The 26,030-nt window shown below is 45.0% G+C and overlaps 4 non-coding genes across 4 annotated transcripts; all 4 read left to right on the top strand.

The window, feature by feature from the left end:
- The first annotated feature begins 1,152 nt into the window (after positions 1-1,152).
- On the top strand, positions 1,153-1,306 carry LOC149157418 (5.8S ribosomal RNA). Its single transcript, XR_016262103.1, has one exon. It is a non-coding gene; the product is annotated as a 5.8S ribosomal RNA (ribosomal RNA).
- A 247-nt stretch (positions 1,307-1,553) lies between these two features.
- Positions 1,554-4,942, top strand: LOC149157417 (25S ribosomal RNA). Its single transcript, XR_016262132.1, has one exon. It is a non-coding gene; the product is annotated as a 25S ribosomal RNA (ribosomal RNA).
- A 5,044-nt stretch (positions 4,943-9,986) lies between these two features.
- On the top strand, positions 9,987-10,140 carry LOC149157416 (5.8S ribosomal RNA). Its single transcript, XR_016262150.1, has one exon. It is a non-coding gene; the product is annotated as a 5.8S ribosomal RNA (ribosomal RNA).
- Positions 10,141-10,387: 247 nt separating this feature from the next.
- Positions 10,388-13,783, top strand: LOC149157415 (25S ribosomal RNA). The gene has a single exon (XR_016262128.1). It is a non-coding gene; the product is annotated as a 25S ribosomal RNA (ribosomal RNA).
- Positions 13,784-26,030: the final 12,247 nt, after the last annotated feature.

Below are 26,030 nucleotides of genomic sequence, written 5' to 3'. Positions count from 1 at the left end.
TGGGAAGCTTGTTTTTTGTTTGAGCCTCCCCTTGTGAGTCACTAGCCACGTTTGATATCTGTTGCTTTCATGTTTTTTTCTTCCCTTCTTGCTTTTGGTCCCTAGATTTATGGAGAAAAGGTGGTATTGTTGTGGATTGGTTCAGGAAGGACAAAAAGTAATGTGAGTTCCGGGGGTGGCCACCCTAGTCCTTCTTTATCATCGTCCCCTGCAGTTCCCCAATTTTTGCGAAGGCACGAGGTTGGGGAAGCTTGTTCTCTATTTGAGCCTTCCTTGTGAGCTGGTAGACATGTTTGATATCTCCCTTTATTTCATGTTGTTTTCTTCTCTTCTTCCTTTTGTCCCCTAGATTTATGGAGAAAAAGAAGGATTGTTGTGGATTGGTGTTCGAGAAGCACGAAACACAATGCGAGCTCCAAGGGTGGCCACGCTAGTCCTTCTCGATCATCGTCCCCTGAAGTTCCCCCCTTTTTGCTAAGGCACATGATTGGGGAAGCTTGTTCTCTATTTGAAACCTCCCCTTGTGAGCCTGTAGCCATGGTTGATATCCCTTTCTTTCATGTTGTTTTCTTCCCTTCTTCCTTCTGGCCCCTAGCTTTATGGAGAAAAGGTGGGATTGTTGTGGATTGGTGTTCAGGAAGGATGAAATGCAATGTGAGCTCCAAGGGTTGCCACCCTAGTCCTTCTCGATTGTCATTCCCTTCAATTCCCCCCTTTTTACGAAGGCACGGGGCTTGGGAGGCTTATGATTTTTTCGAGCCTCCCCTTGTGAGATGGTGCCACGTTTGATCTCTATTTATTTCACCTTATTTTCTTCCCTTCTTCCTCTCAGTCCCTAGATTTATGGAGAAAAAGGGGAATTTTTGTGGACTGGTGTTCGAGAAGGATTAAAAGTAGTGCGAGCTGCCAGGGTGGCTACCCTAGTCCTTCTCGATTATTGTTCCCTGCATTTCCCCCCTTTTTGCGAGGGCATGGGGCTTGGGGAGATTTTTCTCTATTTGAGCCTCCTTTTGTGAGGGGGGTAGAAACCTTTGTTTCTCTTTCTTCCATGCGTTTTTCTTCCTTTCTTTCTTTTGGCCCTTAGCCTTACATTTGTTGTGGGGGGTGCCCCTATTTAGTGTTGTGGTGGATTTTTTGGTAATACATGGAAATGACTCTCAGCAATGGATATCTCGACTCTTGTTACAATGATGAATGTAGTGAAATGTGATACTTACTGTGAATTGCAGAATCCTATGAATCACTGAGTTTTCTAATGCAATTTGCGCCCAAGGCCTTGGTCGACGGCATGTTTGCTTGGGGGTCGCATCCCATTCAAATGCACTCCCTACAATATGTTAGGGAGCAGCGGAGCTGATCATCCGTGAAAAATGTGGTGTAGTTGGCTGAAATACCTTAAGCGATGTTTCGTGGCATGTGTCGGCGAGTGGTGATCTTGTCCCGTTGGATGGGCAGTTGGAGTTAGCTGATGCGGGCTTTGTGTGGCATCACTCGAACTTGCTTTTCTCTCTCTTGTCCTCCCATTGGGTATGGTGGATTTAGCTCCAACTTTGTCAAACCATCTTAGGCAAGAACACCCGTTGATTTTAAGCATATAATTAAGCAGAGGAAAAGAAACTTACAAGGATTCCCCTAGTAGTGGCGAGCAAACCAGGAAGAGCCCAGCATGAAAATCAGGCGATAGTGTCGCCTAAATTGTTGTATGTAGAAGTGTCCTCAGTGGCAGATCAGGGCCAAGTCACTTGGAAGGGGTTTCCTGAGAGGGTGATGGCCCTGTTAGGCCGAGACCCTGCTACATCATGAGGCATTGTCGGCGAGTCAGGTTCTTTGGGAATGCAGCGCTAATTGGGTGGTAAATTCTGTCCAAGGCTAAATACGGGTGAGAGATCGATAGCGAACAAGTATCGTGAGGGAAAGATGAAAAGTACTTTGAGAATAGAGTTAAAGAGTGCTTGAAATTTCGAGGAGGGAAGTGGATGGAGGTTGTCGATGCGTCTCGATTGGATGTGGAATGGCTCAAGATGGTCTGCCGCTCGACTTGAGGTGCAAACCAACACGAGCTGATACATCGTCACAAGCGTGGATGGATTAATACCTGTTAGTTTTCCGTTGCGGTGGTCAAGGAATGAAGTGTGTGCCCTTGTGGCAGGCCGTGTGCACCTACGCACTTGTGGTGTTGGTTGGTAGCTTTCCATTCAACCCGTCTTGAAACAGGGACCACAGAGTCTGACAAGTGTGCGAGTCAGTGGGTTTGAAAACCTACGAGGCATAAGGAAGCTAACAGGTGAGATCCCCTCTTTGGGGGGGTGCATCGTTGACAGACCTTGAGCTTATGTGAAGGGTTCAAGTGCGAGCACACCTGTTGGGACCTGAAAGATGGTGAACTATGCCTGAGTAGGGTGAAGCCAGGGAAAATTCTGGTGGAGGCTCGTAGCGATACTGATGTGCAAATCGTTTGTCTGACTTGGGCATAGGGGTGAAAGACTAATCGAACCATCTAGTAGCTAGTTTCCTTCAAATTTTCCCTCAAGATAGCTAGAGCTCACACACGAGTTTTAGAGGGTAAAGCAAATGATTAGAGGCATCGGGGGCGTAACTCCCTTGACCTATTCTCAAAATTTAAATAGGTAAGAGGTTGTGACTGTTCCATTGAGCCGCAACATGGAATCAAGAGCTCTAAGTGGGAAATATTTCGTAAGAAGAATTGGTGATGTGGGATGAACCAAAAGTCGAGTTACGGTGCTGAATTGCATGCTAACCTAGATCCCAAAAAGGGTGTTCATTTATTAAGACAATGGGATGGTGGTCATGGATGTCAAAATCCACTAAGGAGTGTGTAACAACTCACCTTCCAAATCAACTAGCCCTGAAAATGGATGGCACTGAACCGCGTAACCTATACTCGATTGTCAGAGAAATTGCCTGGATCCGATGAGTAGAAGGACACAGGGTTCATTAAGAAACCTCAGGCATGATCTTGGGTGGATCGGCCCCCGTTGAAGATCTTGGTGGTAGTACTAAATATTCAAATGAGAACTTTGAATACTGAAGTGGGGAAAGGTTCCATGTGAACAACACTTGGACATAGATTAGTCAATCCTAAGAGATGGGGAAGCCTTTTATCAAGGGTACACTCTACACGAGCATCAAAAGGGAATCAGGCTAATATTCCTGAATCAGGACATGGTGGCGGGTGGCAACATTAGGAAATCTAGAGACATTGTCGAGGGCCCTGGGAAGAGTTATCTTTTATTTTTAACGACTTGCCCACCCTGGAATCGGTTCACTTGGAGATAGGGTCCAGTGGCTAGAAGAGCACCACAGATCTTGCGGTGTCTGGTGCACCCTCAGCGGCCCTTGAAAATCTGGAGGATCGAGTACCGTTCATGCTTGGACGTACTCATAACCGCATTAGGTATCCAAAGTGAACAACCTCTGGTTAATAGAATAATGTAGGTAAGGGAAGTCGGTAGAATGGATCCGTAACTTTTAGAAAATGATTGGCTCTGAGGGCTGGACCTAGGGGCTACGGCCTCAATTTGTGGGTTGTCGGTAGTCTGCCAGAGCTGCTCTGGCGACGAGGGCGGGCAGTCACATGCCTATTGGGCTACGGGTGTAGAATGCCCCCTGTTAGGGGATTTTCCCTAAGTGTCAAACAGTCGACTTAGAACGAGTATGGATAATGGAATTTGACTATTGAATTAAAATAAAGCATTGCGATGGCCCCTACAGATGCTGATGCAATGTGATTTCTGCTTAGTGCTCTGAATGTCAAAGTGAAGAAATTCAACCAAGCGCGGGTAAATGTCAGGAGTAACTATGAACCTCTTAAGGTAGCCAAATGCCTCGTCATCTAATTAGTGACATGCATGAATGGATTAACAATATTCCCACTCTCCACATATACTATCTAGCAAAACCACAGACAAGGGAATGAGCTTGGTAGAATCAGTGGGGAAAGAAGACCCCATTGAGATTAACTCTAGTCCAACTTCGTGAAATGACTTGAGAGGTGTAGAATAAGTGGGAGTTGTTTTTGACGCAAGTGAAATACCACTACTTTTAACATTATTTTACTTATTCTGTGGGGCGAAGATGGGGCACTGCCCTATTTTTGGCCTTAAGGCACATTTCAGTGGGTCGATCGAGGCGGAAGAATTTATCAGGTGGGGATTTTTGCTGGGGCATCACATGGTGTCTTAAGATGAGCTCAATGAGAATAGAAATATCATGTGGAACAAAATGGTAAAAGCTCATTTGATTTTTATTTTTAGTACGAATACAAACCGTGAAAGCATGGCCTATCGATCCTTTATATTTTTGGAATTTGAAGCTAGAGGTGTCAGAAAAGTTACCATAGGGATAACTGGCCTGTGGCAGCCAAGCATTCATAGCAACGTTGCTTTTTGTTCCTTCGATGTCAAACCTTCCTATCATTGTGAAGCAGAATTCACCAAGTGTTGGATTGTTCACCCACCAATAGGGAACGTGAGCTGGGTTTAGACCATCATGAGATAGGTTAGTTTTACCCTACTGATGAACCGCACCACAATAGTAATTCAACTTAGTACAAGAGGAGCTATTGATTCACACAATTGGTCATCATGCTTGGTTGAAAAGCCAGTGGCGTGAAGCTACCGCATGTCAGATTATGACGGAATGCCTCTAAGTCAGAATCCACACTAGAAGTGGTGTATGTCACTCTTCGACTCTATCTTAACTCGTAGTAGGGGCATCGCTTTGTCGCCCCCAGGGGCCTCTGTCATTTACAAACCACAACCATGAAGCATCTTGGTCAAGGCAGCTTTGAAGTTCAATTCCAAACAGTCATTGAGAAGAACCCTTTTCAGATGACTTAAATACGTGACAGGGTATTGTAAGTGGCAGAGTGGCCTTGCTGCCACAATCCACTGAGATTTAGCCCTTGGTCACCTTGATTCAGAGCTTCACTCTTGTCACAAAAAAATTTGGACAACCCTCCTGCTCTCGCGCCTTTGCCTCTTCCTCCAAACAAAAATATTTTATTACTTGGGGGTGAGAAATTTGGGGTTTCCATGCCACGATGGAAAAGGTGTCGAAGCCCTCAAAAATTCAGGTTTCCATTTTGCGCTTCGCGCCCAAAATTTTTAGCTTTCCATGTCGCACCTTGGCACCCAAAATTTGGGGTTTCCACATTGCAACGAAAAATATGCCCAAGCATGGGAAAAATTTGGGTTTCCATGATGCGCCCCGGCACCCAAAATTTGGGGTTTCCACCTGGTGCCTAAAATTTGGGGCTTCCACCCAGCGCAAAAAAAAATTGGGCTTCCATGTCACGCCCAAAATTTTGGGTTTCCACCCAACGCCTAAAATTTGGGGTTTTCGCTTGGCGCAAAAAACTTTGGGGTTTCCTTGTCGCGCCCAAAATTTGGGGTCTCCATGTTACAGCCAAAATTTGGGGTTTCCACCCTACGCCAAAAACTTGGGGCTTCCACCCTATGCAAAAAATTTTGGGTTTCCATGTCACACCCAAAATTTGGGATTTCCAAGTCACGCCTCGACACCCAAACCTGGGGAAACTTGGGGTTTGCATGTTGTGCCATGACTGAAACCAGTGGCGCCCAAGCCTGTGGAAACTTGGGGTTTCCATGTCGTGCCCTAGTGCCCAAGCTTGGGAAATTTGGGGTTTCCATGTCGTGCCACGACTGAAACCGGTGGCACCCAAGCCTACAAAAACTTGGGGTTTCCATGTCGTTCGCTGGTGCCTAAGCCTTGGAAACCTGGGGTTTCCATTTCATACCATGCACGAAACTGGCGACACCCAAGTCTGGGGAAACTTGGGGTTTCCATGTCCTACCCTTGATGGAACTATGAGTTTCCACATTTTATGGCACGATGGAAATGCGAGGTTTTCAACAATGCCCCAATGTGGGGAACTTGGTGTTTCCATGATGATGCAAACTAGCTCGCAAGTCTGGGGAACTTGGGGTGTTTCGAAACTGCTGCCCAAGTCTAGGGAACTCATAGTTTCCATGTTGTAGCATGGTCAGAACCACCAACAGAAACCACCCAAGTCTGGGAAACCTAGGGTTTCCATGTTGCGGCACACCGTGAGTCACCTGAGAGTCTGTGGAACTTTGTATTTCCATGTCATGGGGCGACGAAAAGCCGCCAACGTTTGGGGAACTTAGGGTGTCTATTTCACAACATGATGGAAACTGCTACCCAAGTCAATGGACACATGGGCTTTCCATTTCATACCATGATAAAAATTGCTACAGAAGTCTGGGAAACGCGGGGTTCCCATGTTACTCACATCACAGCTAAAACTGCGGCCCAAGTCTAGGGAGCTTCGGGTTTCCATGTCATCACATGACAGGGAACGACTACCCAGGTTTGGGGAGCTTCAGGTTTCCATGTCATCGTGCAACAAGGAATGACCGCCCAAGTCTACCAAACAAAGGGCTTTCCATTCAGTGTCATGACGGAAACCACCCAATTATTGGAAACTCGAGGTCTTCCGTGTCCCGCCACGATAGAAACCATGACCTTAGTGCAAGGAACTCAGGTTTCCATACCGTGAAATGACAACCAAAGCCTGCAGAACCTGGGGGCTTCTGTTTTGTGGCATGAGGGAAACCGCCTGATTCTGGGAACCTCTGGGGTCTCCATCTCCCGCCCGGGTGAAAACTGCAGCCTTGGCTCAGGGAACTTGGGTTTCCATGTCACAACATGACTAAAATCACCCAAGTTTATGGAACTCATGGTTTCCATGTTGTGGAACAATGAATAACTGCCCAAGTCTTGCAAACTTGGGGTTTCCATTTCATAGTGGGGTGGAAACTGCTTGCCTAGTCTGTCTCTGGAACTTAGAGTTTCCATGCCTTGTTGAGCCAGGAGTTGTCCAAGTGTGGGGAAAGAGAGGTTTCCTTGCCCTACCATCACGACAGCTACCCAAGTGCATGAAATATAGGCTTTCCATGTCCCATCAAGTTTTTCTTCCTAGTTTGAGAGGATCGGGAAATCTTCTCAAATTGCATTCTAATGCGGATAGACCATTGCAATTATTGGTCTTCATCAAGGAATTCCTAGTAAGCACGTGTCAACACTCATGGGTCCCTGCCCTTTGTACACACCGCCCATCGCTCCTACCAATTGAATGATCTGATGAAGTGTTCAGTTGCATCGAAGATGGTGATTTGCTACCATCGACGTCGTGAGAAGTTCATTGAAACTTGTCATTTAGAGGAAGGAGAAGTCGTAACAAGGTTACCATAGGTGAACCTGCGGTAGGATCATTGATAGTAGAGGTTTTATTTTTTGGTTTGGGTTGGTTGGGTTTTGATTGCAATGTGTGACTGTGTGGTGTGTCTCTAGGGGAGTGGGTTTGGTGTTTGGCAGGAACATTATTGGTTGCTTGTCTTGAGGTAATGCTTGTTTTTTTTTGTGTGTGCTTGCAAGCCATGCTTGTGCTTGTCCCACACATTCTTTGTTTTTCTTTCCCCTAATGTGTTTCTGTAGGGGGTTTGGAATCTTTTTGGGAGTCCTTCTGACGGTCTATTTGGCCGAGCATGGTTGCTGTCATTGAGGTGCTTGATAAATATGATGGATAAATTTAGACTCATTCATAATGGTGGTGCATGGTATTTTGTTCGTTGGAAGCCCTTGGCAAGGGTGCAAGCTTCCATAGTTGGTTCTCTCAAAAAGGTGGTGGTGGTTGATGTGTTGCTTGGGTGAGCTTTTTTGTTGGTGGTTGGGTCGAGGGAGTGGTTGGGCGCGCGCCTGGTAGCTCAAACCTTCCGTGAGGGGAAATTTTTGGGGTTGGGTTAGTATGGGATAGATGAAGAGCGGTTCAACCCGTTGGGTTGGCCACCCTAGTCCTCCTAACCATTCCTCGATATGCCCTCGCGGAAGGGTTGGTTGTCTAGGTAATGAAAAACCCCTCCCTCAGTCTGAGCTCCATTGAGATCACAATTCTCCCCACCAATGGGCATGAGGGTGGCAATATTATCTCATGCCTTTGTTGTCGAGGGAATTCCTTGTCCTCTCATGAGCCACTCCCCTTCTAAGAAAAAAAGAAGTAGCAAGTTGTGTATTTGTTCCTACCTTTGGATTCAAGGTTTTTTGTGGGACTTGGTCATTTATTTTTTTTATGGTGTGTGTTTTGCGGACGTCCCTCTTTAGTGGCCTTGCACCATAAATGTATTTCTGGCCTATGGCTTTCTCTAGCGTTGAGTGTCAGCCCGTGACAACTCCTCTTTGGAGTTTGATTCTTGACCCCTGTTGAGTTTCTCACTGGAAATGTTGTTGGCTGTTTTGTACATGGAGGGGTGCAATAGCAGGGTGAGTTTGTTATTAGTAGTCTATTTTTCATTTGAAGCCTTGTGCGAAGTTGGCTGGTTGTTTACCTCTTACTAACATGCTCTCGAGACTGGTCTCATTGTGGCCCTTGTATTTTCTAGTGGTCAAGTTGAGGTTGTGATTTATTTGCTTGGTTGTTTGATTATTGTTTGTTATGTTGTAAGCTAGAAAGGGTGTTGTGTCGTAATGTATGTGGGAGAGTGTGAAGAGGTGGGATGCTTTTTGATTGGGTGCCTTGTTTGATTTCCTTTTGGTTAGCGGACATCTACTCAATGTGTTGTTGAGCTTCTCTCTCTTCTTGGGATCTTTGTTTCTTTGGTGTTGTTTTCTTCCCTTCTTCCTTTTGCCCCTAGCTTTATGGAGAAGAGGTGGGATTGTTGCGGATTGGTGTTCGGGAAGGACGAAAAGAAGTGTGAGTTCGTAGGGTGGCCACCCTGGTCCTTCTCGATCTCCATCCCCTGAAGTTCCCCCTTTTTTGTGAAGGCACGAGATTTGGGAAGCTTGTTCTCTGTTTGAGCCTCCCCTTGTGAGCTGGTAGCCATGTTTGATATCTCTTTCTTTCATGTTGTTTTCTTCCCTTCTTGCTTTTGGCCGCTAGCTTTACGAAGAAGAGGTGGGATTGTTGTGATTGGTGTTCAAGAAGGATGAAAAGTAGTGCGAGTTTCGTGGGTCACCACCCTAGTCCTTCTCGATCATCGTCCCCTGTAGTTCCACCCTTTTTTTGAAGGCAAGCGGTTGGTGAAGCTGGTTCTATGTTTGAGACTCCCCTTGTGAGCCGATAGACATGTTTTATATATATCTTTCTTCCATGTTGTTTTCTTCCCTTCTTCCTTTTGGCCCCTAGCTTTACAGAGAAAAGGTGGGATTGTTGTGGATTGGTGCTCAAGAAGGATGAAATGCAGTGCGAGCTCCCAGGGTGGTCACCTTAGTCCTTCTTGATCATCGTCCCCTGTAGTTCCCCCCTTTTTACCAAGGCACGAGGTTGGGAAGCTTGTTCTTTGTTTGATGCCTCCCCTTGTGAGTTGGTAGCCACTATTGATATCCCTTTATTTCATGTTATTTTCTTCCCTTCTTCCTTCTGGCCCCTAGCTTTATGGAGAAAAGGAGGGATTATTTTGGATTGGTGTTCAGGAAGGACGAAACGTAGTTCGATCTCCCGAGGTGGCCACCCTAGTCCTTCTCGATCGTCATCCCCTTCAATTTTCCCCTTTTTGCAAATGCACAAGGCTTGGGAGGCTTGCACTTTGTTTGAGCCTCCCCTTGTGAGCTGGTAGCCACGTTTGATCTCTATTTCTTTCACCTTTTTTTCTTCCCTTCTTCCTTTCGGTCCCTATCTTATGGAGAAAAGGGAGAATTGTTGTGGACTAGTGTTCAGGAAGGATTAGAGGCAGTGCGAGCTCCTGGGGTGGCCACCCTAGTGCTTCTTGATTGTTGTTCCATGCATTTCCCCCCTTTTTGTGAGAGCGTGGGGCTCGGGGAGATTGTTCTCTATTTTTGCCCCCTCTTGTGAGGAGGGTAGACACCTTTGTTTCTCTTTCTTTCATGAATTTTTCTTCCTTTCCTCCTTTTGGCCCTTAGCCTTACATTTGTTGTGGGGGGTGCCCCTATTTAGTTTTATGGCAGATTTTTTAGTAATACATGGAAACGACTCCTAATAACGGATATCTCAGCTCTTGTTACAATGAAGAACATAGAGAAATGTGATACTTACTGTGAATTGCAGAATCCCATGAATCATCAAGTTTTTGAATGAAATTTGTGCCGGAGGTGTTGATCGAGGGCATGTCTTTCTGGGTGTCACATCCCATTGAAACACACTCCCTGCAATATGTTAGGGACTAGCAGAGCTGGTCGTCCATCCCTAATGTAGTGCAGTTTGCTGAAATACCTCAAGAGATGTTTTGTGGTGTGCATCAGTGAGCGGTGATCTTGTCCCCTTGGATGGGCAGTCAACATTAGCTAATGTGGGCTTTGTGTGGCATCACTCGAATTTTCTTTTCTCTCTCTTGTCCTCCCATCAGGTAGGGTAGATTTACCTCCAACTTTGTGAGCTCAGCTCAGGTGAGAACACTCGCTAAGTTTAAGCATATAATTAAGCGAATGAAAATAAAATTAGAAGGATTCCCCTAGTAGCAGCAAGTGAATTGGGAAGAGCCTAGCATGAAAATCAGGTGGCAACGTCGCCTAAATTGTAGTCTTTAGAATCTTCCTCAATGGCGGACCTGGGCCATGTCCCTTGGAAGAGGGTGCCTGAGAGGGTGACAGCCCTGTCAGGCCGAGACCCTACCACATCACAGGGCATTGTCGGTGAGTCGGGTTATTTGGGAATGAATCCCTAATTGGGTGGTAATTCCGTCCAAGGCTAAATACAGGCAAGAGACTAATAGAGAATAAGTATCGTGGGGGAAAGATGAAAAGGACTTTTAAAAGAGAGTTAAAGAGTGCTTGAAATTGCTAGGAGGGAAGTGGATGGAGGTTGTCGATGCATCTCGGTCAGATGTGGAATGGCTCAGGCTGGTCCACCACTCAACTTGAGGTGCAAACCAACACGGGCTACTGCATCGTCACAAGCACGGGTGGATTACTTCCTGTCGGTTTTCCATTGTGGTGGTCGAGGAATGAAGCGTGTACCCTTGTGGCGGGCCGTGTGCACCTGCGTGCTTGTGGTGTTGGTTGGCGGGCTTTCCATTCGACCCGTCTTAAAACACAAACCAAGGAGTCTAACATGTGTGCGAGTTGGCGTGTTCGAAAACCTGTGAGGTGCAAGGAAGCTGATGGGTAAGATCCCCTCTCTGGGGCCGTGCATCATCGACTAACCTTAAGCTTATGCGAAGGGTTCGAGTCCAAGCACACCTGTTGCGACCCAAAAGATGATGAACTATGCCTATAGGGCAAAGCCAAAGGAAACTTTGGTGGAGGCTCGTAGCGATACTGATGTGCAAATAATTTTTTTGACTTGGTTATAAGGGTGAAAGACTAATAGAACAATCTAGTAGCTAGTTTCCTCCAAAGTTTCCCTCAGGATAGTTAGAGCTCATGCGCGAGTTTTATTGGGTAAAGAAAATGATTAGAGGCATCGGGGGTGTAACACCCTCGACCTATTCTCAAACTTTAAATAGGTAAGAGGGTGCAATTACTCCATTGATCCGCACCATGGAATTGAGAGCTCCAGGTGGGCCAATTTGGTAAGAAGAACTGGCGATGCGGGATGAACTGAAAGTTGAGTTATGGTTTTGAATTGCGCACTAACCTATAACCCGCAAAGGGTGTTGGTTGATTAAGACAGTAGGACGGTGGTCATGGAAGTTGAAATCCGCTAAGGAGTGTGTAACAACTCACCTGCCGAATCAACTAGACCCGAAAATGGATGGCGCTAAAGCGCACAACCTATACTCGACTGTCAGAGCAATTGCTTGTCTCTGATGAGTAGGAGGACGCAGGGATCATTGAGAAACCTCGGGCGTGAGCTTGGGTGGATTGGCCCCCAGTGCAGATCTTGGTGGTAGTAGCAAATATTCAAATGAGAACTTTGAAGACTGAAGTGGGGAAAGGTTCCATGTGAACAACAATTAGACATGGGTTAGTCAATCCTAAGAGATGTGCAAGCATTCTATCAAGCATGCACTCTGCACAAGCATCAAAAGGGAATCAGGTTGATATTCCTGAACTGAGACATGGTAGTGGGCGACAATGTTAGGAAATCTAGAGACATCGTCGGGGGCCCCGAGAAGAGTATTCTTTTCTTTTTAACAACTTGTTCACCCTGGAATCGGTTCACCCAGAGATAGGGTCTAGCAGCTAGAAGAGCACCGCATATCTTGCGATGTCTCGTGCACCCTCGGTGGCCCTTGAAAATCTGGAGGACCGAGTACCATTCATGCTCAGTCATACTCATAACTGCATGAGGTCTCCAAGGTGAAAAACCTCTAGTCAATAGAAAAATGTAGGTAAGGGAAGTCGGAAAAATGGATCCGTAACTTTGGGAAAAGGATTGGCTCTGAGGGTTGGGCCTAGGGGTCTACACCCTCAACTCATGGGCTGCCATCAGTCTGCCTGAGCTACTCTCGTGGCGAGGTCGGGTAGTCATGTGACGATTGGGCTACCGACATAGAATGCCCCCTTGTCGTGGGCTTTTCCCTAGGGGTCGAACAGTCGACTCAGAACTGGTATGGACAAGGGGAATCTGACTATTTAATTACTGTGATGGTTCCTGCGGATGCTGATGCAATGCGATTTCTAGCAAGTGCTCTGAATGTCAAAGTGAAGAAATTCAACCAAGTGCGGGTAAACGGCGGGAGTAACTATGACTCTCTTAAGGTAGCCAAATGCCTCATCATATAATCAGTGATGCACATGAATGGATTAAAGGTATCCATACTATCCCTATCTACTATCTAGTGAAACCATAGCCAAGGGAATGAACTTGGCAGAATCAGTGGGGAAGAAGACCCTGTTGAGCTTAACTCTAGTCCGACTTTGTGAAATGACTCGAGAGGTGTGGAATAAGTGGGAGCCAGTTTTGGCGCAAGTGAAATACCACAACTTTTAACATTATTTTACTTATTCCGTGGGGTGGAGATGGGGCACTGCCCCTATTTTTGGCTTTAAAGCATGTTTCGACGGGTCAATCTGGGCGAACGACATTGTCAGGTGAGGAGTTTGGCTGGGGTGGCACATCTATTAAAAGATAACATAGGTGTCCTAAGACGAGCTCAATGAGAATATAAATATCGTGTGGAACAAAATGGTAAGAGATAATTTGATTTTGATTTTTAGTACGAATACAAACCGTGAAAGCATGGCTTATTGATCCTTTAGATTTTTGGAATTTGAAGCTAGAGGTGTCAGAAAAGTTACCACAGGGATAACTAGCTTGTGGCAGCTAAGCATTCATAGCGACGCTGCTTTTTGATCCTTCGATGTTAGCTCTTCCTATCATTGTGAAGTAGAATTCACCAAGTGTTAGATTGTTCACCCACCAATAGGGAATGTGAGCTGAGTTTAGACCGTCGTGAGACAGGTTAGTTTTACCCTATTGATGAACTACACTGCAATAGTAATTCAACTTAGTATGGGAGGAACCATTGATTCACACAATTGGTCATCGCGTGTGGTTGAAAAGCCAGTGGCGCAAATCCATTGTGTGTCAGATTATGAATGAAACCTCTAAGTCAAAATCCATACTAGAAGTGGTGCATGTCACTCTTCAACTTTACCTCAACTCGCAGTAGGGGCATCACTTTATCACTGCCAGGGGCCCATGTCATTTGTAAATGGAGACTGTGAAGCCTTTTGGTCAGGGCAGCTTTGAAGTTCAATTCCAAATGGTCGTTGACAAGAATCCTTTGCAGATAACTTAAATACGTGACAGGGTATTGTAAGTGGCAAAGTGGCCTTGCTACCACGATCCCCTGAGACTCAGCCCTTGGTCGCCTCGATTCAGAGCTTCACCCTTGTCACAAACAAATATGGACAACCCTCCCACTCTCACGCCTTTTCCTCTTCCTCTAGATGACAATTTTTTATTGCTTAGGGGTGGGAAATTAAGGGTTTCCACGCTGCGACAGAAAAGTCACTGAAGCCTGGGAAAATTGGGGTTTCCATGTCACACTCCGGTGCCAAAAATTTTGGTGTTTCCATGTCGCACCCCGGCACCCAAAATTTGGGGTTTCCATGTTACGACAAAAAAGGCACCCAAGCATGGGAAAAATTGGGGTTTCCATGCTGCACCGTGGTGCCCAAGCATGGGAAAAACTGGAGTTTCCATGCCGCATCCCAGTGCCAAAAATTTGGGTTTCTCCACCCAATGCATAAAATTTGGTGCTTCTACGTAAGCACAAAAAAATTTGGGGGTTTGACGTCGCGCCCAAAATTTGGAGCTTCCACCCAGTGCCTAAAATTTGGGGCTTTCGCCAAGCACAAAAAAATATGAGGTTTCCATGTGATGCCCAAAATTTGGGGCTTTCAGCTGATGCAAAAAATTTGGGGTTTCCATGTCACACCCAAAATTTGGGGTTTCTGAGTCATGACCCGGTGCCCAAACCTAGGGAAACTTGGGGTTTCCATGTTGTTCCATGACCGAAACCGGGGGTGCCCAAGCCTCCCGAAACTTGAGGATTCCATGTTGTGCCCTGGCTCCCAAACCTAGGAAACTTGGGGTTTCCATATCGCACCATGACTGAAACTAGCGGTGCCCAAGCTTGGGGAAGCTTGGGGTTTCCATGTCATGCCCTCGCGCTTGAGCCTGGGAAACCTAGGGTTCCCATGTCACACCATGGCCAAAACCAGCGGCTGCCAAGTCTAGGGAAACTTGGGGATTCCATGTCCCGCCCTTGATGGAACCACGGGTTTCCACATTTTACGACACGGTGGAAACACAAAGTTTTCAACAATGTCCCAATGTGGGGAACTTGGGGTTTCCATGATGATGGAAACTAGCTTGCAAGTCTCAAGAACTTAGGGTGTTTCAAAATCATTGCACAAGTCTAGGGAAATCTACTATGGGGAAAAGTGCCTATGCAGGACGATCCTATCCACCTAAGGTGTGACAGTGCCTTAGCAACAAACAAGGACAACTATTTCGGTTTCTTCCTTTATGAAATGTGAAAGAAGAGAGATAAATAGACTTACCGGTGTCTTCCGTTTGTCCCTCGATCCGATCTCTCTTCTCTTTGGGAGTTCACAGCTACTTGTCTTCTTGCTTGCCTAGCTTCAACGGGTTCATACGAGATCACAAGAGAACAACTACTTGCCTTCTCGCTAGCCCAGCTCCAACAGGTTCCTGCAAGATCACAAGAGAACAGCTACTTGCGACAAGAGAAGAACACTACACAAAGACAGATATTCACATTCATAACTGATTCAGGATTAGAAATGAACCAAATACACTAATGCAATCATACATCAAAGACACATCAGTATATCGGAGAAACCAAGATAACTTTATTAATGAATAACAAGGTTCAGGAGGAGATACAACCACAAGAGGTCCAATCCAGCACCTCCTTCCCAGCAAATGAAATTCCTATCTTCACCTCCCTTCAAAGCATTAAGCACCCAATGATTCCAACCTCAAACCAACAGCAATTCTTTGCAATAACAAAATTCCAGCCTCTAGATCTCATGGAGAAGAGATCTATATATAGATGTTTAGAGTGAAGATGAGTCAGCTTGTGACCTGACTAGTGTCCTCTTTCTCTGTCAGTTCTTACTTCCACTTGGAGGCTAAGAGCCTCTTACTCATCACTTAGTCAAACTCATCGAGGCAAGTGTCATGGAGGAATCTTCTGGAAGTTTCCAGAGTCTTTGACACCTTTCACAAGAACCCTGACATTTGTCACTTTCCGCTCAGCGCACCCTGGTAGTGCTTCTACCTGCGTTGCAATGCAACTGGCCAGTGTAACCTCTGCATTTCAACGCAGGCAGATAGTGGAGCTTCTGAATTGATCCTGAATTGACTTGTTTTTTGAGCAGTTTTTGGTGGAGAACTTCTGTGAATTGTTGTGATTTGCTGACCTTGTTCCTCTAGGGGTAGGAACAACATGTTTAGGGACTTTGGATCCCTTGGATTATGGACATTTCATGCTTATTGCTGTAAGGAACAAAAATGTCTATAACAATTGCCCCCTAAAGTATGAGGCCGTTTATCGGGTGAAATGCTTTATTAGGAGGATCCGAAGTTCATTCATTGCTGGGAGGAGGCCTGTAATACAATACAATACAATACATTATTTTCATACTTTTTTCATGATCTAGTTGAAGCGGGAATTCCCATGCTCAGCTTTATAAATTCATTTTTCTGTACATAGAACAGACAATAGTCTGATGGTAGACTGATGATTTTGATGAAATCATCATCCTTTTGGTAGGATGATCATCTGCTGCAATGTTGTACATGTCAATGTCTTTATTTCCTGAATATATATATCGCAACCCAGATGGATGAAACTAGATCCGGGGTCTTCAATCTCGTCCGATCTTCACTCTAAGTACAAGTCGATCCATGTGAGAATTTCTCTGAAGTCGAACATGGAAAGACATCGCTTGATTACCAGTCAATGATGTAAATTGTTAACAAGCGCGAGAGGAATCACCGATAATGATGATGACCCTCAAGGTACTGCAGTACAATTCACGTGGTGTGAATAGAGGACTTGGCGTCGAACACCATGAAAAATCTTTCGGTCGAAGGTCATTGATGTATACCTGTCCCCGGAAGTGAGAAACTTGCCATTAAGGCATGCAAGCTTCAAAGTACTGAGGGGGGTGTTCCTAGATCAACTTCTTGGATAATGAGCTGATGTCGACAAGAAGTGATCCGTCAAAGGAGGGCCTTAATGAATCCCACATTAGTGACACGAAACGGAGCTAATGATTTTGATGGAGGTGAAAACGATCTGGTGATATATGATTCAGGGTGGCGGTCGTGAATGAGTATAATGTATGGTAGTGGATGGGACACGGGTGACTTCTCTGAACGACTTCTCTTGAACATATGGCGACACTAATACGATGGATCGGTAGCATTACCCCAAATATGGAAGGTATGGCGAGACCATGGTGATGTGACCGGTGAATGAAACAACCCAACCCGATTGTGGTACGGAGGAAAAGTGTCATGTTCAAGAGCGACTTGCTACCATCAAAGTTTTCTTTAGTTTCTCCCAATTTTTCCCCAGTCATTGCTGACCAGTACCTCTTTATTTTTGTCAAGCTTGAGGAGGATAACATATGCTTGTTCTATAACCTACCCTTCAGGCAAGCCTATCGCTATGTTTTAACGAGCCTAGTGATAGGGAAATTCGTTCTCGTCTAAAGACAAGTTTGTCGCTATTTAATCCATTTAACGAGTCTAACGACAAGGATAACTCGGTCCTTTTCATTTTTAGAGAGTCTGAAAAGGTACATAAAGTTAACTCCAAAGTTCCTTTTTCTTCATCTAATCCCTTAAATCCGAAAAAGTATAAAACAATACAGAAGGGATGAATTTTCGATCTTTTTAACGAGCCGAATAAAACAAGCGCTCGATCTTTTTGTGCAATAATCCCTCGGGTCCAAAAAGATTAAAATCTAGAGGAGGGATAGCTCTTCCGGTCACTTTAACGAGCTGGAAGGCCAAAACTCGGCAACCTTTTCATATTTTACGAGTCAAATGAAAAGAGCTTAAAGAAGACTCGTCTTTCGAGGAACGAGTGATAAACAGGGGTAGCAGCTCATTCCAGGGAAGGATTGGAATTTCCAAATCACGGCAGTGTCACAAGGATGGCTAGTGAAATCAGTCTTCGCAGTTGTTCCTCAAAATGGGTAAACAATCATATGGAGGTAAATGATCGGCCAATGGAAAAGTGGAGGTGATGGGAAAACACGACCAAGGCTCTAACGGCTGATGATATTACATTCTCCACGGTTATCTCCAGGAATAGTTCATTTTTAACGAGCTTAAACCTTGGCTCGATCTTATTTTTATTTTTTAACGAGCATGAACTATGCACTAAAACTGCTCGGATCTTGCGTTTATTTTTTAACGAGCATGAACTGTGTGCTAAAACTGCTTGATTATCCAGTCGTAAGATAAGAATGTCTCATTAAGATTCTATTTTTTATGGAGCTTCCCCTACCAAGCTTTGCTCCGTATCCTTTCTTTATGCAAGTTCAATTACGACTAATCCTACGAGTTTAAAGGGTTAGACCTACAGGTTTAAAGGGAGGACCTAAAAATTTTAAAAATAAATAGTCGCCCTTGCTTGCACTCCAAAAGGTTTGCATGCCCTCAGGTATAAAATACAATTTCAAGGTTACCCCTCTTCACAAGTAAAACATTTGTTCTACCAGGAAAGGCCTACCTCTTTCAGGCTACCCAAAGATAGTTTCATTTGGGATCCAAACAAAACACTTCTTCGGCGATGTCTACTGAGATAGACAAAGGTGAATGACTTTGGTCGCCAAGCACGTAACTTTGACAAAAGAATCCTGTTCTAGAATAACCCCTCTTCCTAGACGGACGAGGTACAGACTAGTCATATTCTCCCGCGGAAACCTACCTTATACCCAAAGTTTTCCTGCCGAAGCAGACCAGGACGCATGCACCCTGGGTTCCAGTCATATCCTCCCGGATTACTCGCACTCATCAGGAGGACGGACCGTGGGTTGAGACATTTCTTGAGTGAAGAGACCATTTAGGGATGGTATATGACTATTTGCGATGTGTGATCCGAGGAATGAAAGTTGGTCCACGAGCTTGACCATTCTTCCTTCATGCGAAAAACACATTACTCTAAAGAGTGAGGAGACTATGGCTCCCATGCAATATATATAGTCTCGTCCAAGGAGTAGGTTATAATCCAAGGGTCCTTGAATGACCATCATGTTCATTTGAATGGTCTTCCTTTTCAATGTTATGGGCACATTGGGGAGGATCCCTAAAGGTCGACTGGTTCCCTTATCAAAGCCTGTCAGATTTCTCATTTCAGGCAGAAGCGCTGGCGAACCAAGTGCTTTCCAAGCAATAGAGGAAAGGATACTCACAGATGCCCCCTCATCAATGTTAGTGCCAGCCATTACCATTCTGTATATTTGGACAATAATTCTGAATGGTATGGCTGCAGGCAACCGGGGTCTGCCTAGTTGGTTCCAGTCGAAGGACACAACTAGGTTGCTTGGTGGTGGGACCGAATATACGGCCGGGTATGACCCTGATGAAGTTCCTTCCTGCGATAAAGGAATGGGCACATTGCCCCCTTGTTCGTCGGAGTCTGTGTTGATGAAAAGAATTTGGACGATGTCCTCTTCCTTCTCCTCTGTGATGGTATCATTCGAGGATAGAGCCTTTGAAGGCAAAACCGGGTCAACTGCCGCCTCAACCTTTTTACTTTCTTCAGGTATGGATTCAGACGGTTCATCCTCAATGATAGGTGCTTCGGCTGACCACCTAGGCGGGTCAGCCGGATTCTCAACTGGTGAAGGACTTGGCAGGAGTTTTTGATATCCAGGAGGAAGTTGCGCTCGTAATATCGGGCGATCTTCCAAAACTCTCTTAGCCTCGTCTAAGAAGGGACAACGGTGGATGGCATGGTTGCCTTCACACAGTTGGAAGGGAAATCTGGCTTTCCCTCTTTGTCCTGTGGCTTCACTTTCACTAGTTGATGGTGTGCTATCAACATGGCTATCAGAGGTTGACGCAATCGAATTGTGCAAGCGGGGAGACCAGTCCCTTAGTATCCAAGGGATGCAAGGACAATCTCTGTGGAGGTGGTCTCCCTTGCATATGACACATGGCGATTTAGGCCTAGTCAGTGCAGTGTGTGGATTTTCGTTAGATGCCTTTTGCTTGCCCCCAGTCACTTTTGGCTCCTTCTTCTTCTTCTCTCTCTTCTTCTTCTCCTTCTTCTCTTTGGGAGTTTGGCTTTTGCCGGCTCTACCATGCGAAGAGGAAGGAGGAGAGGAAGAGTTATAGGAAGTAGAAGGCTGGTGGGCAGCTCTTGACTGGTCTAACTGCTGATTCGACTGTTCAGGATTAGTGGTGTTTTGAACAACATTAGTTGAGAAGAGCTAGACAGGCAAGCCTATTATCAGTCCTGGAAGCAACAACGTGGCCATATGGGGCTCTCCAACATCTCCCCAAGAGGAGAAGGGACTAGGATTTCCACCAAGGGGAATTCCTTGGTTGGAGGGCTCCATTTTCTCAACTGAAAGATCAACGTGGGAATAAGGGTGATTGATTATTCCGTTAAAATAAATTTTAATGACGCTTTAGACACAACTTTCTTTTTCAGTTTTAAAGAGTGGAGAAAAAGCTAAAGATGACTCTAGTCGCCTTCGATGTTTTAACGAGCCCGAAGTGACAAATGCTCGGATGGACTTTTTCTATTATAGTGTCTGAAAAAGGCTAAAAGGAACTGCTATGGAGATCTAGGTAGAGGGTGTGCCAAACCAATCACAAAACTGCAGAATACGTTTTATGGTACGACAGTCAACCTTCCCGAATGCTGTGTTTGGTGCATTGCGATCAGTAGGGCGATCGACACGGCTTCCTAAGGATAAAGGTTTTCAGCCTATAGGGGTCTCCCAATATATACGCGACGGTACGTGGGAGTACAATCCATACTGGCACTTTTGGTCTCTTAGGAGGAATCACCCACCATCAGCGAGGCCAACAGATACCAGGTTTAACGACGCCGGAACACATCTCTATCCTAGACCTCTATGTTGTGCATTATGTTACAAAGCGTTATTAAGTTCATTCAGTTTATTTTATGTTGATCTTTCTTAGAAGTTTGCAATTTGAGGTTCACCACGAGATGTATAGACAACTTCCTAAATGCAGTCTAAAAGATGATAAGCAAATTTTATCTCTTTTTCAACAATGAAAATCCTAGCTACAAAGGGAAAAGAAAGACACCATCTTTTCTCAAAGAGCAATCAACACACTCTAACAATGCACTTTTCCTAAATCAACATGCAAACTATCAAGATGCAAATGCACAATGCAAGTGTTTGTTTTCCGCTTTCTTAGTATTGATGCCTACAAAGAAAGCTTTTTGCACAACTTTGAATTTGCTTTTAAATGATCACTACAAACAAGTTTACTTTTTCGAAATCAGAAAGGGTAGAAGAGATTACAACACTTAACGATTTTTCGAAAAGAACTACTTGTTTTGACACTTAAAAGAGAAAAACTCAAACCAAAAGCAAAAATGAATGTATAACAAATCTGTAAACAGCCAATGAACTCTCTCCTAAGATCACAATCAGATCTGAATCAAGGGCTACAGGATGACTATTTCACTCATGCAAAAGGAGACTGTAAATGACGCCACAAACAAATAAAAACACTTACAGTATTTTGTACAAAAGGAGGCGGAATTTAAGCAGAGAAAAGGAGTTATCAGACTGGTACCTATGCTGGTTACGGGCTGCAAAAATCAGAGATCAAAACAAGGCAAAACAGAGCAGAGAACCCCAGTTGCACAAGGCAAAACTGGATCAGCGCACCTGTATAGAAGGGAAACTGAATTTCAGCGCAGGTAGCCTTCACGGGAACTGCGTTGAAATGCAGAGTCTCTTCGCAGAGTCTGCGCTGAAGAAACGAGAGTTGTTTTCTCTGGGTTCTGGGTCACGGTTTGCTATTTAATCTACAGTTTGAGGCCAAATCAAAGTAACAAACAAGGTGCAATCAAAGGGATGCTTTTAAGGATGACTAAGATCTATCACAAAGGATCATCAAATCATTTGTGAGTCCATCATTCAGATCATAGACAAATCCAGTGATTGGATCATAGCAGCAACTGCTGCTGTTGAGTCTATGAAATAAACAATGATAGAAACACAAATAAAATGACTAAACAAATCTCCCCAGTGGATTCGCCAATTTGTTGTGGGGAAAAATGCCTATGCAGGATGATCCTATCCACCTAAGGTGTGACAGTGCCTTAGCAACAAACAAGGACAGCTATTCTGGTTTCTTCCTTTATGAAATGTGAAAGAAGAGAGATAAATAGACTTACCGGTGTCTTCCGTTTGTCCCTCGATCCGATCTCTCTTCTCTTTGGGAGTTCACAGCTACTTGTCTTCTTGCTCGCCCAGCTTCAACGGGTTCATACGAGATCACAAGAGAACAGCTACTTGCCTTCTCGCTAGCCCAGCTCCAACAGGTTCCTGCAAGATCACAAGAGAACAGCTACTTGCGACAAGAGAAGAACACTACACAAAGATAGATATTCACATTCATAACTGATTCAGGATTAGAAATGAACCAAATACACTAATTCAATCATACATCAAAGACACATCAGTATATAGGAGAAACCAAGATAACTTTATTAATGAATAACAATGTTCAGGAGGAGATACAACCACAAGAGGTCCAATCCATCACCTCCTTCCTAGCAAATGAAATTCCTACCTTCACCTCCCTTCAAAGCATTAAGCACCCAATGATTCCAACCTCAAACCAACAGCAATTCTTTGCAATAAAAAAATTCCAGCCTCTAGATCTCATGGAGAAGATATCTATATATAGATGTTTAGAGTGAAGATGAGTCAGCTTGTGACCTGACTAGTGTCCTCTTTCTCTGTCAGTTCTTACTTCCACTTGGAGGCTAAGAGCCTCTTAATCATCACTTAGTCGAACTCATCAAGGCAAGTGTCATGGAGGAATCTTCTGGAAGTTTCCACAGTCTTTGACACCTTTCACAAGAACCCTGACATTTGTCACTTTCCGCTCAGCGCACCCTGGTAGTGCTTCTACCTGCGTTGCAATGCAACTAGCCAGTGTAACCTCTGCATTTCAATGCAGGCAGCTAGTGGAGCTTCTGAATTGATCCTGAATTGACTTGTTTTTTGAGCAGTTTCTGGTGGAGAACTTCTGTGAATTGCTATGATTTGCTGGCCTTGTTCCTCTAGGGGTAGGAACAACATGTTTAGGGACTTTGGATCCCTTGGATTATGGACATTTCATGCTTATTGCTGTAAGGCACAAAAATGTCTATAACAAAATCGTGGTTTCCATGTCACGGCGTAGACGGAACAACCGACGGAAACCACCCAAGTCTGGGAAACCTACTATTTCCATGTTGCGGCACACCCTGAATCACCTAAGAGTCTATGGAACTTCATAATTCCATGTCGTGGGATGACGAAAAGCCACCTAAGTCTAGGGAACTCATGGTGTCCATTTCACGGTGTGATAGAAACTACTACCCAAGTTGGTGGACACATGGGGTTTCCATTTCATGTCACGACAAAAATTGCTACCCAAGTGTGGGAAATTCAGGGTTCCCATGTCGCTCACGTCATAGCTAAAACTGCTACCCAAGTCTGGGGAGGTTCGGGTTTCCATGTCATTGCGCGATAGGGAATGGTTGTGCATGTTTGGGGAGCTTCAGGTTTCCATGTCATCGCATGACAGGGAACAACCACCCAAATCTACCGAACATGGGGCTTTCCATTTCGTGGAATTGCAAAAACCACCCAATTATGGGAAACTTGGGGTCTTCAATGTCCCGCCACAATAGAAATGGTGACCTCAATGCAAGGAACTCAGGTTTCCATGTCGCGGAATGACAGAGAATCGCCCAAGCCCGTGGAACTTGGGGGCTTCTGTTTCATGGCATGAGGGAAACCGCCTAATTCTAGGAACCTCTAGGGTCTCCATCTCCTGCTCAGGTGAAAATCACGGCCCCGATGTGGGGAACTTGGGTTTCCATGTCACAACACGAACGAAATACCCAACTTTATGGAACTCATGGTTTCCATGTTGTGGAACAATGAAGAACTGCCCAAGTCTTGCAAACTCAGGGTTCCCATTTCGTGGCAGGGTGGAAACTACTTGCTTGGTCTATCTCTAGAACTTGGGGTTTCCATGCCTCGTTGCGACGGGAGCCATCCAAGTGCGGGGAAAGCGGGGTTTCCCTGCCCCACCATGACGACGGTTGCCCAAGTGCACGAAATCTAGGGTTTCCATGTCCCAACGCACCGGGGGGGCCTGGGGTGTCACGTATTCGAGTCGGGAGCACCAAAGAGAGTTGAAAGACTAAACCCATAGTACGGGTGCCCGCGTTCGGTTATATGTGACTCAAGTGAGCGTTCGGCTATATGTGAAGACTTGGAAAGGCATTCACTTATGTGCGATGGTGATGGGCACACTCATAACGGGCGCGCCGTGTTGGGCAAGGCACACGCCCCTTGATACGTCCACGATGGTCGAGTCATCGACAGAAGGCGTGCGGGCGACCCTTGTTGGGTGCCCAGATGAAAGAGTTGACCATGTACAGATGAGTTAGGACGCGGGAAGGTGTGCGATGTGTAGGGTGTAATCGGCTAAGTGTTGGAGCTAACCCATGGGTTCAATGATGCACATGAAGGGACGTGGTGGTTCATTGGAATGGGGTGTGTCGAGGTTATGTGGCAAGTCGGCCGGGCATGCATGTTGATGGAGCCAACCATTGTTATCTTTGAGAGACACGACCCTTGGGTGAAAGGATCCGTATAAGTAAGGAGGATGGCATTTGACGAAGGGACATCGAACTCAGACTTCCACATCATAGAACAAGTGTGAAGGAAGGAGTTGGGCGAAAATAGAAGGAAGAGAATGATGCAGGTAAGAGTGCCACACCAGCGGGCAGATTATGGTGGGCAGGTCAGACTTGGTAGTGAAGACAGGTAGAGCGGGGCGAGCTACTGATTGGGTAGGCAGGTCACACTGCGTGCGGGCCATGCGCCCTCACTATGGACCACATCGACAGGTAGAGTTTGGGCACTGTGGAACAGAAATTCAGGTGGACAGGTTCATAGCTCAGGTGTGGAATTGTGTCATGCAGGCTGCGGGCAGTGCAGCATGACCACACAACATGACGGGTTGCAAAAATAATTGAAGAAGATAAATTAATAGTAAGTTATTTTCACAACATTGTTAAGAACACTTATTGGAAAATTAACTGTGTTGAAGTAGACACATACCGTGTACTGAAGTATTGGTAAAAGGAGAAATCAAGGTGGTGTTGCACCTGCTTATGTGTCGTTTAAATACTACCACTAGGATAGGAGCATGACATGGGGTATCCCAGTCCCTCCTCGAAAAAAGTTTCCAAATTGTAGGGAACTCGGGGATTCCATGTCCCGCCTTGTCGAAAGCCTCCCAAGTGCAGGAAATTTGTGGTTTCCATGTCCCATTGTGATGGAAATCACCCCAGGTGTAATAAACTTGGTGTACATCGAGTCTGCAACCTCACATCAAGAAAAAGGCTCAATTGGTCAAGAGAATGAAGGTTTCTTCATTGGTAAAGTATATTGCTAAAGATCAAAGGTTGGAGTCTCTTCTAGAGCTAGTCCACCAAGGACTATCAAAAGTTGAAAGAAGGACACAGTGTCGGGGAACAAAGTGCCAAAGAAGCAAAGTGCAGAGAGGAGGAAGGACTTGACTTGTGCTTGGAGGATATTCTTGTCAAGGGTCTAGGGTTTTACAATAACCAATAAGAAGCTTCAATAAGAGAAATTTATGAAAGAGTTTTCCTCTCTGAGAGAGAGAGGTTTTGTCCTGGTAGAAAGCCAACATCTTGTGTTCTTGTTCTTATGTTTTTGGCACTAGTTTGATGAAGTGAACACACATGCATTAATAATAAGAGAAGGATATTAAGATAACAATATAAATTGTAAAAGATCTTCACAAATTTTTATCAAGTCTAGAAGGATTCTGCTATACCCCATTGCCCCAGATTCTTCAATGCGGTATCAGAGCTAAGGTGACACATCAAGGAAAGGGAATCTCAAGAACATCTACAAGGTTGAAGCATCGAGCCAATAAGTCTCAATAACATCAAGGACAAGAAGGTCTACCATCTATCATTCATCATGGAAGACTACAAAGTAAGAAGAAACGCCTTGTATAAAGGCACCTACAAGAAGAACAAATCAAAGAGGGACCTACATCAAGCTACACAATCTTGAAAAATGAAAGGCACTATGAGTCAAGTCATCAAGCAAGTCCAATTGAAGAAATAAACTTGAATAACATCAAGATCTAAGGAAAACAAGCCATCAAGTCTTCAAGAAGAAAGCAAGTTCACTACATCTCAAACTCTATCAAGTAAGTATATGTCCCCTTCTGAGTATACCTAAATGTCCTTTTGCAAGGAAAGTAACAAATTGGTTGGGACCACTACATGTCCAAAGTCCAATGATTTTTATTCCAAGAA

This window comes from Pinus tabuliformis, chromosome 5_2 (assembly GCF_031772625.1).
Source record: "Pinus tabuliformis cultivar Carrire ecotype Pingquan chromosome 5_2, CPIR1, whole genome shotgun sequence".
In the NCBI taxonomy this organism is placed as follows: domain Eukaryota; kingdom Viridiplantae; phylum Streptophyta; class Pinopsida; order Pinales; family Pinaceae; genus Pinus; species Pinus tabuliformis.
The sequence above is the reverse complement of the archived record's forward strand: the minus strand, read 5'-3'. Positions and strand labels throughout refer to the sequence as shown.